The sequence below is a fragment of the Polistes fuscatus genome, unplaced genomic scaffold, assembly GCF_010416935.1.
Source record: "Polistes fuscatus isolate 324 unplaced genomic scaffold, CU_Pfus_HIC Scaffold20, whole genome shotgun sequence".
NCBI lineage: Eukaryota > Metazoa > Arthropoda > Insecta > Hymenoptera > Vespidae > Polistes > Polistes fuscatus.
The window spans coordinates 13494-29192 of record NW_025113097.1 but is presented as its reverse complement, the minus strand read 5'-3'; the positions used below and the strand labels follow the sequence as shown (position 1 = coordinate 29192).

The window sequence follows — 15699 nt, the reverse complement described above, 5'->3', positions numbered from 1 at the left end:
AAACATAAATTACTTGTATTGGGAATAAACCAATATTATAATACTTTCTAAAAAAATATTTATTCAAAGTATTAAAGATCTGATTCTTTCTGCATAAGTGTTCAATCAATGTACTGGAAAAGAGAGCGTATGATTTTTCACTACGTTAAGAAGAATCCAACAACACATTAATCATGAAAGATTTAGGAAGACACCAGTGAACGTGCTCCGTTCTCACACTGGAAGGAAACCATGTGCTATGATATTATACCAAAATAATTTAAGAAAGAAAGAATCCTGATTATTACAAATTTAAAAGACAAATAGGAATCATATTACATAATGGATTCTTTTCTTTTACAAATTGTATTGCCAAGCCTCGTACTAGGTAATAAAAAAAATTATTGGTAATCGACTTACTAGAAAATTTTGAGGACTCGTATTAACTAATTTCTTTTTTGTAGAGATTCCATGGGAATCATTTTGCAAATAGAATGCAGCAGCAGTTTAAAGGATCTTTTAGTAAACAAACATAAATATCTTGTATTGGAAATAAACCAATATTATAATAATTTCTTAAAAAATATTTATTCAAAGTATTAAAGATCTTATTCTTTCTGCATAGGTGATCATTCATTAAACTAGAAGAAAGGAAAGATAATTTTCAATTAGATAAGAAAAATCGAAAAACACTGTAATCATGAAAGATTTAGGAAGACACAGGTGAAAGTGTTCCGTTCTCACACTGGAAGGAAACCATGTACTATAATATTCTATCAAAAGAATTGAAGGAAACCATGTACTGTAATATTCTTTCAAAAGAATAGAAGAAGGAATGCCTCATGGTTATTATAAATTTAAAAGTCAAATAGGAAATACATTGCATTAGGATATTCCTAACATATATAAAGTATATTATTTAGTATTGTACTTCGTAATTGAGAACACTATTATACATCGACTGGCAATAATTTATCTAAAGGAAACTATTCTTTTTGAATAATAAATTGTTAAAGCAGAAAGGCCATAGATAAGAAATATTGAAAAAATGTCTTATTTCGTAAATCTAAAGGAGAAGAAAATAATGCTGTCAGAAAATTAAATTCTACTGATCATCAAAGTCTTTCACTTGCCTTTTAAGATTTAACTGTACTTGTGCTATATAATTTCTAATAAGGATCATTCATTATTTAATGGTACGTTGATAGAAAAGAAATACTAAAACATTTCTAGTATCTTTTCTTATCTATACAACAGAGAATATACTGTAGATTTTTCAATTTTACATGAGATAGTGTAACAAACTAATAGTTTCATTTCCTTTGTAGGGTTTTGTGCAATTTCTTAAATGAAAAAGAGATTAAAGGAATATTCTAGTAGCAAAAATTTGGGTAGAAAAGAAGAAAACTGTAGTATCATGAAGAAACATATCACACTATTATGCCACATTGTGGTGGCATTACATAATATAAAATGTATTTGTTGTTTCGTTTAACGATTGCTAGATAAATCTTTTTTAAATAATATGCTTATATATTTGATACCGGGTGTGATTTCATAAGTGAAGATACGAAATGAATTATTTACTACATATATCTATAATTTAAAGCGCAGAGTAGTGTTTTAATAGCTCAATAATGTAACAAATTCATTGTAATTTTTAAGACGATGTCATACCATGATTGTACATTTAATATTACTTATTATATATATTTTCTAAAAATATTTGTGCATTAGCATATTTTATTTACATATACGTAAATATAATATAATTAATTTAACTATCATTAATGAATTAAAATAAAATTTAAATGTTTGGCGAATTTTATAGACTCCTTGGAATAATGTAATGAGATAATTAAAAAAAAAAAAAAAATGATAAAAAATATCACATTATTCTAATTTTCGTCAGAGTAAAATATCTTATTTAGGTCACTATTGAGAAGTATTAATAATTTAATTTTTGGATAAAAATTATTATTATTTATATTTTCTACTTTTTTTTCTATATTCATAGAACTAATATTATAAAAGACTATAAATAATATTTAATAGCTTGGAAAAATATTAATGAATGTATTTATCGATATATATAATATATCTATATATACTGTGAAAGGCATTTAAATGCCACCCTCAAATCAAAATTTTGACGTTTTTCTGATTTCACATAGGAATCCATATGTTTCGGTATTTTAAATCCGGTATTTTAAATTTGTCGTGACGTCACAAAAATGAAAATTTGGTAATAGGATCACAGGATGATACAAGAGCTCTTCGAAGAGAGTAGGAAACGAGAGCGCTGATTGGTTGATAAATAGCCAATCAGCTCCTAATATTGCGCTGATTGGTTGATAAATAGCCAATCAGCTCTTAATATTGCGCTGATTGGTTGATAAATTGCCAATCAGCTCTCAATATATGGCCTAGAAGAGCGCTGATTGGTTGAAAATTGGCCAATCGGCTCTTAATGAATTTCTGATTGGTTGATGCTGGGTCTATTATCAACCAATCAGCGCACTTGTTTCCTATTCTCTTCGAGGAGCTCTTGTATCATCCTGTGATCCTATTAACAAATTTTCATTTTTGTGACGTCACGACAAATTTAAAATACCGGATTTAAAATACCGAAACATATGGATTCCTATGTGAAATCAGAAAAACGTCAAAATTTTGATTTGAGGGTGGCATTTAAATGCCTTTCACAGTATATATAGATATATTATATATATCGATAAATACATTCATTAATATTTTTCCAAGCTATTAAATATTATTTATAGTCTTTTATAATATTAGTTCTATGAATATAGAAAAAAAGGAAGAGAATATAAATAATCATTTTTTCACAAAAAATTAGAATATTAATATTTCTCAATAGTGACCTAAATAAGATATTTTACTGTGACGAAAATTAGAATAATGTGATATTTTTTATCATTTTTTTTTTTTTTAATTATCTCTTATTACATTATTCCAAGGAGTCTATAAAATTCGCCAAACATTTAAATTTTATTTTAATTCATTAATGATAGTTAAATTAATTATATTATACTTTACGTATATGTAAATAAAATATGCTAATGCACAAATATTTTTATAAAATATATTATAAGTAATATTAAATGTACAATATGGTATGACATCGTCTTAAAAATTACAATGAATTTGTTACATTATTGAGCTATTAAAACACTACTCTGCGCTTTAAATTATAGATATATGTAGTAAATAATTCATTTCGTATCTTCACTTATGAAATCACACCCGGTATCAAATATATAAGCATATTATTTAAAAAAAGATTTATCTAGCAATCGTTAAACGAAACAACAAATACATTTTATATTATGTAATGCCACCACAATGTGGCATAATAGTGTGATATGTTTCTTCATGATACTACAGTTTTCTTCTTTCTACCCAAATTTTGTGCTAATAGAATATTCCTTTAATCTCTTTTCTTTTAAGAAATTGCACAAAAACCCTACAAAGGAAATGAAACTATTAGTTTGTTACACCATCTCATGTAAAATTGAAAAATCTACAGTATATTCTCTGTTGTATAGATAAGAAAAGATACTAGAAATGTTTTTAGTATTCTTTTCAACGTACCATTACATAATGAATGATCCTTATTAGAAATTATATAGCACAAGTACAGTTAAATCTTAAAAAGCAGTAAATAAAAATTTCTGACAGCATTATTTTCTCTCCTTTAGATTTACGAAATTAAGACATTTTTTCAATATTTCTTATCTATGGCCTTTCTGCTTTAACAATTTATTATTCAAAAAGAATAGTTTCCTTTAGATAAATTATTGCCAGTCGATGTATAATAGTGTTTTCAATTACCCAGTACAATACTAAATAATATACTTTATATATGTTAGGAATATCCTAATGCAATGTATTTCCTATTTGTCTTTTAAATTTATAATAACCATGATGCATTCCTTCTTCTATTCTTTTGAAAGAATATTACAGTACATGGTTTCCATCAATTCTTTTGATAGAATATTATAGTACATGGTTTCCTTCCAGTGTGAGAACGGAACACTTACACCCGTGTCTTCCTAAATCTTTCATGATTACAGTGTTTTTCGATTTTTCTTATCTAATTGAAAATTATCTTTCCTTTCTTCTAGTTTAATGATTGATCACCTATGCAGAAAGAATAAGATCTTTAATACTTTGAATAAATATCTTTTAAGAAATTATTATAATATTGGTTTATTCCCAATACAAGATAATTATGTTTGCTTATTAAAAGATCCTTTAAACTACTGCTGCATTCTATTTATAAAATGATTCCCATGGCATCTCTACAAAAAAGAAATTCGTTGATACAAGTCCTCAATATTTTCTAGTAAGTCGATTAACAATAATATCTTTCATTACCTGGTACGAGGCTTGGCAATACAATTTGTATAAGAAAAGAATCCCTTATATAATATGATTCCTATTTGTCTTTTAAATTTGTAATAATCAGGATGCTTTCTTTCTTGAATTATTTTGATATAATATTATAGTACATGGTTTCCTTCCAGTGTGAGAACGGAGCACGTTCGCCTGTGTCTTCCTAAATCTTTCATGATTAAAGTGTTGTTGGATTCTTCTTAACGTAGTGAAAAATCATACGCTCTCTTTTCCAGTACATTGATTGAACACCTATGCAGAAAGAATCAGATCTTTAATACTTTGAATAAATATTTTTTTTGAAAATTATAATATTGGTTTATTCCCAATAAAAGAAATTTATGTTTGCCTTTTAAAAGATCCTTTAAACTGTTGCTGCATTCTATTTGCAAAATGATTCCCATGGAATCTCTACAGAAAAGAAATTAGTTAATACAAGTCCACAATATTTTCTAATGAGTCGATTAACAATAATATCTTTCATTACCTGGTATGAGACTTGGCAATACAATTTGTATAAGAAAAGAATTCTTAATATAATATGATTTCTATTTGTCTTTTAAATTTGTAATTATCAGGATGCTTTCTTTCTTGAATTATTTTGATATAATATTATAGTACATGGTTTCCTTCCAGTGTGAGAACGTAGCACGTTCACCGCTGTCTTCCTAAATCTTTCATGATTACAGTGTTTTTCGATTTTTCATATCTAATTGAAAATTATCTTTCCTTTCTTCTAGTTTAATGAATGATCACCTATGCAGAAAGAATAAGATCTTTAATACTTTGAATAAATATTTTTTAAGAAATTATTATAATATTGGTTTATTCCCAAAACAAGATAATTATGTTTGCTTATTAAAAGATCCTTTAAACTGCTGCTGCATTCTATTTGTAAAATGATTCCCATGGCATCTCTACAAAAAAGAAATTCGTTGATACAAGTCCTCAATATTTTCTAGTAAGTCGATTAACAATAATATCTTTCATTACCTGGTACGAGGCTTGGCAATACAATTTGTATAAGAAAAGAATTCTTATAATATGATTCCTATTTGTCTTTTAAATTTGTAATTATCAGGATGCTTTCTTTCTTGAATTATTTTGATATAATATTATAGTACATAGTTTCCTTCCAGGGTGAGAACAAAACCCTTTCCACACTGTCTTCCTAAATCTCTCACGATTACAGTGTAGTTGGATTTTGCTTATCGAATTGAAAAGTATCTTTCCTTTCTTCCAGTTTAATGATTGATCACCAATGCAGAAAGAATAAGATCTTTAATACTTTGAATAAATATTTTTTAAGAAATTATTATAATATTGGTTTATTCCCAATACAAGATAATTATGTTTGCTTATTAAAAGATCCTTTAAACTGCTGCTGCATTCTATTTGTAAAATGATTCCCATGGAATCTCTACAAAAAAGAAATTCGTTGATACAAGTCCTGAATATTTTCTAGTAAGTCGATTAACAATAATATCTTTCATTACCTGGTACGAGGCTTGGCAATACAATTTGTATAAGAAAAGAATTCTTAATATAATATGATTTCTATTTGTCTTTTAAATTTGTAATTATCAGGATGCATTTCTTCTTCAATTCTTTTGATGGAATATATAGTACATGGTTTCCTTCCAGTGTGAGAACGGAGCACGTTCACTGGTGTCTTCCTAAATCTTTCATGATTAAAGTGTTGTTGGATTCTTCTTAACGTAGTGAAATTTCATACGCTCTCTTTTCCAGTACATTGATTGAACACCTATGCAGAAAGAATAAGATCTTTAATACTTTGAATAAATATTATTCAATTGTAATATAATACTTGTTTTTTTTTAAATAAAAGATTATTACGTTTACCTTTTACATATTTGTGTCTTGATTATTGCTTGTCACTGCAACTACATTTTATTAGGATACAACTTTACTTTAAATCTCTACAAAGTAGAATTATATTGATAAAAGTATTCAATATTTACTTGTCAGTCGAAGCATAGTAAGGTTATTAATTATTTAGTAAAGTATATAGTTATAAATTTAGTAGACATTGAGTACTTTTTATGAAACTGTATTTTCTATTTGTTATTTAAGTTAGTAATAACTAGGATGCATTTCGTACCTCAATTCTCTTGATAGAAGACTACTGCATATGATATTTTACCAGTTTATGTAAAATAAAAGGCGGTGTCCTGCCAATTTTTTCATGGGTGTAGTAATATCGGATTCTTTTTTCGTAATCTAAAATAATATATTTTCTTTTACTTCTAGTAAAATGATTGAACATCTATGCAGAGAGTATAGCTTATTAATTCTATGAATAAATATTATTCGAGTTTAATATAATATTTGCTTTTTACAAATATAAGTTTATAATGTTTAACTTTATATATTTGTGTCTTGATTATTTCTTGTCACTGCAACAGCATTTTTTAGGATATTTTTAAGGATATTTTTTAATTACCTGAGATGAATGGGACGACATAGTATCCGTGCGATCTCCAGTACCGACGCCAAGAAAAGAAAGAAGGGAAGTCAGCAAAGAGCCCTGATTAGCTAATAATAAATCGTCTGATTAACTGATTGGCTGATAATTATTTACATTGTAAATGAGCAATTAGAAATTCCGAGTAACCAATAGAAATTTATTTCACGCACACAAGCTTACCCCGTCGCACGTACTTGCTGTAGCTCACCTCTCTTCATGACCACTCAAGTCAAGCTTAATATGATAATTATTATTAAATAAATAAAAAATTTATTCTATTTTTCTATTTAAGGTACACGTAACTTGTTAATATTTAAAAATAACTAAATGAATAAAGACAATATGCACTATAAACCTTATCACACCGCACAGAAAAACACACATAATTAATTAATTAATAAATCAAAAATTTTTCTATTAAGGTACACGTAACTTGTTAATATTTAAAAATAACTAAATGAATAAAGACAATATGCACTATAAACCTTATCACACCGCACAGAAAAACACACATAATTAATTAATTAATAAATCAAAAATCCATTTTATTATTAATATAATTATCCAATTAATAATTATTATTATCTAATCTATTTTTCTATTAGGTGTATACGTTCCTTGTTAATATTTAAAAAAAAAACCGAATAAAATAAAGACAATATACACTAAAAACTTTATCACATGGCAACGTTCTGATTTAAACATTCCTTCAATTTTGTGTAATTGTTTAAACTAATATACATTTGTTTTAACATCCCTGTGCAATGATGACTTTGGATAATAAAATTTTATCCAGAAAAATATCACATTAAAATTATTTTATATTCAAAGTATTTAATAAGTATGTAATGTTTAAATCAGTACATATGTGTTTAAACAATCTGAAATATAAAGAGATTGCATTCGAATATTAAAATAATTGTTAAATAATCGATAGGAATGTCTATTGTTGTCTAAAAGATCGGAATAGTGATCTGTGTACAATCCTCTTCGAAATCCACCGTTGAAATGAGATGTTGTCCTCTATGAAAGTACTTTTATTAAATGTTGTTTATATGACTTTCCGAACGTTACGCATGTGTATAAAGTGAATAATTCATCTAATCAATAAATTTAAGATTATAACGTTCTGATTTTCGTATTTTTATCTTTTTTAATTAATTATTATAATGCTTCTGCGCAGTGGTGACTTCGAGGGTAAAATTTAGTTGCAATATAAGAAAAGTGCATTAGTGCATTGAAATAATTGGTAATGTATACATAATGTACACGTATATGTAAATGAAAAATGAAATTACATTCCTCTCAACAAATATACAACCAATATATTAAAACAATTAATAAACATATACTAATGGAAAAATGAATTATTAAAGTTTACCATTATGATAGAAGAAAGCTGAGGTGTTTGCTCATTTAAATACCAAAAAAATGTCTGGATTCATTTTAAAATCTTGTAAACTTTTCTTTTATGTATGTACTTGATACACAAAACAATAAGAAAGCCTAATAGATGCTGTGCTTTTCCAAATCTTCAAATACTTGCAAATCTGAAAATCATAAGATTGTATTAGTAAAGTACCAAGTTATCCTTGTTAATATTTAAAACTTATGTGTAGAATAAAGACATTGTACACTAAAAACTTATCATACTGCACAGAAAAACACACACAAAATTAATTTTTTAATAATCAAAAATAATTTTATTTTCCTGTTAGGTGTACACGTTCCTTTATAATATTTAAAAAAAGAAGGAATAAAATAAAGCGGTTATACACTAAAAACCACACAGAAAAACAGAATCGTATAGAAAAGAAACCTCGTTGCAGATATTTTAAAAACAATTGACATACATCATTATAGCCATCCTTCAAGAATTAAAATAACAAGAGTTTTTCCATATCAATACAGAGTATGGGAATTTACACTTTCATGGTTGGCATGAGAGATGTCAATTGTTTTGTTTCAATTTATTTTAATTCTTTAAGGATGGCTATAGTGCTTTATATCATTTGTTTTAAAGATTTCTATAACGTGGTTTCTTTTCTATATAATTGTGTTTTCAGTGCAATGTTATAAAGTTTTTAGTGTATATTGTCCTTATTCTACACACTATTTTGTGAATATCAACAAGGAACGTATTACACGTATACAAAACACTCATATATGAATTTTCTTTATATTATACCAATGCTATGTTACTTTATACTTTTTTTTTAGGTTTTCAAACATTGGTAGAAAACAGCATGAATGCATATACTCAGTCTCAGTCTGATGGTGTTTACTTTTTTATCTAATTAATAATTGTGTTTACTTTTTTATATTGATATCAGTTGTGGTAAGTATATCTCTCTTTTCTTTTATAACATAAAGAAGAGTAATATAAAAAGTATAAGAAGGGAAAAGAGAGAGGGAGAGTGACATCTTATTCAAATATCATACTATACATATATAGACTCGTTCAATTTGCTTGATACTTTACTAAAACAATCATATGATTTTCAGATTTGCAAGTATTTGAAGATTTGAAAAAGCACAGCATCTATTAGGCTTTCTTATTGTTTTGTGTATCAAGTACATACATAAAAGAAGAGTTTACAAGATTTTAAAATGAATCCAGGCAATTTTTATATAATACTTAAACGGCGAACACCTCAGCTTTCTTCTATCATAATGGTAAACTTCAATAATTCACATTTTCCATAATATATTGTTTATTAATTGTTAGAATATATGGTTGTATAATTGTTTAGAGAAATGTACTTTCTTTTTTCATTTACATATACATGTACATTACGTATACATTACCAATTATTTCAATGCACTAATGCACTTTTCTTATATTGCAGCTAAATTTTACCCTCGAAGTCATCACTGCGCAGAAGCATTATAATAATACTTAAAATAGATAAAAATATGAAAATCATAACGTTTTAATCTTAAAGATTATGTATTAGATGTATGACACCCTTTATACACATGCGCATTGTTTGGAAGGTCTTATAAACAACATTTAATAAAAGTACTTTCATAGAGGACAACGTCTCATTTCAACGATCGATTTCGAAGGGGACGGTACATAGATCATATATTCCGATCTTTTAGACAAGAATAGACATTCCTATCGATTATTTAAATATTATTTTAATATTCTAATGCAATCTCTTTATATTTCAGATTGTTTAAACACATATGTACTGGTTTAAACATTACATACTTATTAACATACTTTGAATATAAAATAATTTTAATGTGATATTTTTCTGGATAAAAATTTTATTATCCAAAGTCATCATTGCATAGGGACGTAAAACAAACGTATATTAGTTTAAACAATTACATAAAATTGAAATAATGTTTAAATCAGAACGTTACAATCTTAAATTTTTACAAATTTAAAAGACAAATAGGAATCATATTACATAAGGGATTCTTTTCTTTTACAAATTGTATTGCCAAGCCTCGTACCAGGTAATAAAAAAAATTATTGTTAATCGACTTACTAGAAAATATTGAGGACTTGTATCAACGAATTTCTTTTTGTAGAGATGCCATGGGAATCATTTTACAAATAGAATGCAGCAGCAGTTTAAAGGATCTTTTAATAAGCAAACATAATTATCTTGTATTGGGAATAAACCAATATTATAATAATTTCTTAAAAGATATTTATTCAAAGTATTAAAGATCTTATTCTTTCTGCATAGGTGATCAATCATTAAACTGGAAGAAAGGAAAGATAATTTTCAATTCGATAAGCAAAATCCAACTACACTGTAATCGTGAGAGATCTAGGAAGACAGTGTGGAAAGGGTTTTGTTCTCACCCTGGAAGGAAACTATGTATTAATATACTATCAAAAGAATTGAAGAATGAATGCATCCTGATTACTAAAAATTTAAAAGACAAAAAGGAATCATATTATATTAAGAATTCTTTTCTTATACAAATTGTATTGCCAAGCCTCGTACCAGGTAATGAAAGATATTATTGTTAATCGACTCACTAGAAAATATTGTGGACTTGTATTAACTAATTTCTTTTTGTAGAGATTCCATGGGAATCATTTTGCAAATAGAATGCAGCAACAGTTTAAAGGATCTTTTAAAAGGCAAACATAAATTTCTTTATTGGGAATAAACCAATATTATAATATTTTCTAAAAAAATATTTATTCAAAGTATTAAAGATCTGATTCTTTCTGCATAGGTGTTCAATCAATGTACTGGAAAAGAGAGACTATGATTTTTCACTACGTTAAGAAGAATCCAACAACACTTTAATCATGAAAGATTTAGGAAGACACAGGTGAACGTGCTACGTTCTCACACTGGAAGGAAACCATGTACTATAATATTATATCAAAATAATTCAAGAAAGAAAGCATCCTGATTATTACAAATTTAAAAGACAAATAGGAATCATATTATATAAGGGATTCTTTTCTTTTACAAATTGTATTGCCAAGCCTCGTACTAGGTAATAAAAAAAATTATTGGTAATCGACTTACTAGAAAATTTGAGTACTCGTATCAATGAATTTCTTTTTTGTAGAGATGCCATGGGAATCATTTTACAAATAGAATGCAGCAGCAGTTTAAAGGATCTTTTAATACTCAAACATAATTATCTGTACTGGGAATAAACCAATATTATAATAATTTCTTAAAAAATATTTATTCAAAGTATTAAAGATCTTATTCTTTCTGCATAGGTGATCATTCATTAAACTAGAAGAAAAGAAAATAATTTTCAATTAGATATGAAAAATCGAAAAACACTGTAGTCATGAAAGATTTAGGAAGACACCGGTGAACGTGCTACGTTCTCACACTGGAAGGAAACTATGTACTATAATATTATATCAAAATAATTCAAAAAGAAATCATCCTGATTATTACAAATTTAAAAGACAAATAGGAAATACATTTCATTAGGATATTCCTAACATATATAAAGTATATTATGTAGTATTGTACTTCGTAATTGAAAATACTATTATACATCGACTGGCAATAATTTATCTAAAGGAAACTATTCTTTTTGAATAATAAATTGTTAAAGCAGAAAGGCCATAGATAAGAAATATTGAAAAAATGTCTTAATTTCGTAAATCTAAAGGAGAAGAAAATAATGCTGTCAGAAAATTAAATTCTACTGATCATCAAAGTCTTTCACTTGCTTTTTAAGATTTAACTGTACTTGTGCTATATAATTTCTAATAAGGATCATTCATTATTTAATGGTACGTTGATAGAAAAGAAATACTAAAAACATTTCTAGTATCTTTTTTTATCTATACAACAAAGAATATACTGTAGATTTTTCAATTTTACATGAGATAGTGTAACAAACTAATAGTTTCATTTCCTTTGTAGGGTTTTTTGTGTAATTTCTTAAATGAAAAAGAGATTAAAGGAATATTCTAGTAGCACAAAATTTGGGTAGAAAAGAAGAAAACTGTAGTATCATGAAGAAACATATCACACTATTATGCCACATTGTGGTGGCATTACATAATATAAAATGTATTGTTGTTTCGTTTAACGATTGCTAGATAAATCTTTTTTTAAATAATATGCTTATATTTGATACCGGGTGTGATTTCATAAGTGAAGATACGAAATGAATTATTTACTACATATATCTATAATTTAAAGCGCAGAGTAGTGTTTTAATAGCTCAATAATGTAACAAATTCATTGTAATTTTTAAGACGATGTCATACCATAATTGTACATTTAATATTACTTTAATATATATTTTATAAAAATATTTGTTCATTAGCATATTTTATTTACATATACGTAAAGTATAATAATTAATTTAACTATCATTAATGAATTAAAATAAAATTTAAATGTTTGGCGAATTTTATAGACTCCTTGGAATAATGTAATAAGAGATAATTAAAAAAAAAAAAAAATGATAAAAATATCACATTATTCTAATTTTCGTCACAGTAAAATATCTTATTTAGGTCACTATTGAGAAATATTAATATTCTAATTTTTTGTGAAAAAATGATTATTTATATTCTCTTCCTTTTTTTCTATATTCATAGAACTAATATTATAAAAGACTATAAATAATATTTAATAGCTTGGAAAAATATTATGAATGTATTTATCGATATAATAATATCTATATATACTGTGAAAGGCATTTAAATGCCACCCTCGAATCAAAATTTTGACGTTTTTCTGATTTCACATAGGAATCCATATGTTCCGGTATTTTAAATCCGGTATTTTAAATTGTCGTGACGTCACAAAAATGAAATTTTGTTAATAGGATCACAGGATGATACAAGAGCTCTTCGAAGAGAATAGGAAACAAGTGCGCTGATGGTTAATAATAGACCCAGCATCAACCAATCAGAAATCCACTAAGAGCCGATTGGCCAATTTTCAACCAATCAGCGCTCTTCTAGGCTATATATTGAGAGCTGATTGGCTATTTATCAACCAATCAGCGCACTATAAAAGCTGATTGGCTATTTTTCAACCAATCAGCGCACTATTAGAAGCTGATTGGCTATTTATCAACCAATCAGCGCTCTTCTAGGCCAATATTGAGAGCTGATTGGCTATTTATCAACCAATCAGCGCTCTCGTTTCCTATTCTCTTCGAAGAGCTCTTGTATCATCCTGTGATCCTATTAACAAAATTTCATTTTTGTGACGTCACGACAAATTTAAAATACCGGATTTAAAATACCGGAACATATGGATTCCTAGGTGAAATCAGAAAAACGTCAAAATTTTGATTCGAGGGTGGCATTTAAATGCCTTTCACAGTATATAGATATATTATATATATCGATAATACATTCATTAATATTATTCCAAGCTATTTACTATTGTTTATTAATGTTAATATTCTCCTATAATAAAATATTTTTATAGGACGTTTGTTTAAACAATTGCACAAAAATTAAAGACTGCTATAATAATCATAATTTTTATTTATTTCGAATAATATGCTCATACATTTGCTACGAACATTAAGCGACAATAGACACTTTTATCGATTATTAACGAATATTTTAATATTCTAATAAACTCTTTTTTTATTTCAATTCATTGAAACACATGTGTACTGGTTTAAAAATTACTTATTTATTAGTATACTTTAGATATTAAATTATTTCTATGTGATATTCTTTTCGATGAAAATTTCCAAACGTTACAAAAATGTACATTAGTTTAAACAATTACATAAAAATTAAAAGAATACTAAAATGAGAACGTTTAATCATAAATTTAATTGTTTAGGTGGATTATTCTCTTTTTACACATGCGTAACGTTCGGAAAGTCATATAAACAACTTCAATAAAAGTAATTAACATAGAGGACAAAGGCCCAGTCTGAAGGGGAATTTCGAAGAAGACAAAGCTCCGAACATATATTACGAACTTTTTAACAACAATAGACACTTCTATCAATTAATTAACAATTATTTTAATATTTAATGCACTCTCTTTATATTTCAGATTTTTTAAATACATATCTACTGGTTTAAACATTACATACATATTAACGTACTTTCAATAGAAATAATTTAATATATTTTATTTTATGTTTCTTTAGATGACTTTTTTAAACTTTAATTCGTTACTGAATACTAATACACATAAACATAAAATTTACCGATTACTTATAATTTTTAATACCTTTTATGTATTACAGATACCAGGGTGTAGTCCAAAATTGTTGAAATTAAATTTGCGGATGTATAAAAGAGATTGCATTGGATTCATTCATTTATTTTTACAGTGCTAGAATAATATTTTTTTTCACAAGTTTCTTTTTTAAATCACATTTGCAATGGATAGATAATAGGCTCTTTCTTTCTGGAAAATCTAAAAATTGTTTAGAGAAATGTACTTTTTTTTTCATTTACATATACTTTAATAAATGCCATAGAAAATAATTTAATTTTTACATGTTACATCTTTAATAGATAATTACATCTTTATAGTGTAGTTTTTGTAAACAATTGCAAATAAAATTGCATAGATACTAGCATCAAATGCATTAATGCACTTTTCTATGTTACAGGCTGAATTCAATCCCCGAAGTCTTTACTGCGCAGGAACATTAAAATAATTACATAAAAAATAAAGAAATATTAAAACGAGAACGTTATAATGGTTAAATTTTATTGATTAATTTATTGATTTTCTTTTATACACATGCGCAACTTTCGGAAAGTCACATAACAACTTTCACAAAACCAAAAAATTTAACAGAGGATAATTACTCTCAGATCAACGGTGAATTTCGAGGAGGAGGGATCACAGAAATATACTCCGAGTTTTTAAGCAACAATAGACACTTGCAATCGATTAATTAACAATTATTTTAATATTTAATGAATTCTTATTATAATTAAGATTGTTTAAACGCAAATATATTTATTTAAATATTACCTAACTTTTGACGTACTTTGAATATTAATTAATTGCGATTTTATGTTTTAATAGATGAAAATTTTACCCCCTTCCCACCGAAGTCATCACTGCGCAAGAACGTAACAACAAATGTACATTAGTTTAAAACAATTATACAAAAAATAAAAGAATATTAAAATGAGAGCGTTATAATTTAAATTTATTTTCAATTTTAATTGATTTTCTTTTATAACACATGCGTAATTTTCGGAAAGTCACATAAACAACTTCACCAAAAAAAACTTTTAACAGAAGATAATTACTCAGATCAACGGTGAATTTCGAAGAGGACGGAGCTCCGAACATATATTACGAGTTTTTTAAAACACAATAGACACTTCTATCGATTAATTAACA

At 26.4% G+C, this 15699-nt stretch overlaps 2 long non-coding RNA genes across 3 annotated transcripts; one reads left to right on the top strand and one right to left on the bottom strand.

The window, feature by feature from the left end:
* Window positions 1-6121: 6121 nt before the first annotated feature.
* Window positions 6122-6939, bottom strand: LOC122517392. 2 transcript variants are annotated; one of them, XR_006303830.1, is made up of 4 exons: window positions 6863-6939; window positions 6521-6639; window positions 6262-6338; window positions 6122-6163 (listed from the first exon to the last, which is right to left on the bottom strand). It is a non-coding gene; the product is annotated as an uncharacterized LOC122517392 (long non-coding RNA). The 2 variants fall into 2 exon arrangements; XR_006303829.1 differs by lacking the exon at window positions 6863-6939 and having other exon boundaries at window positions 6521-6685.
* A 3541-nt stretch (window positions 6940-10480) lies between these two features.
* Window positions 10481-10783, top strand: LOC122517393. Its single transcript, XR_006303831.1, has 2 exons — window positions 10481-10511; window positions 10594-10783. It is a non-coding gene; the product is annotated as an uncharacterized LOC122517393 (long non-coding RNA).
* The last annotated feature ends 4916 nt before the right edge of the window (window positions 10784-15699 follow it).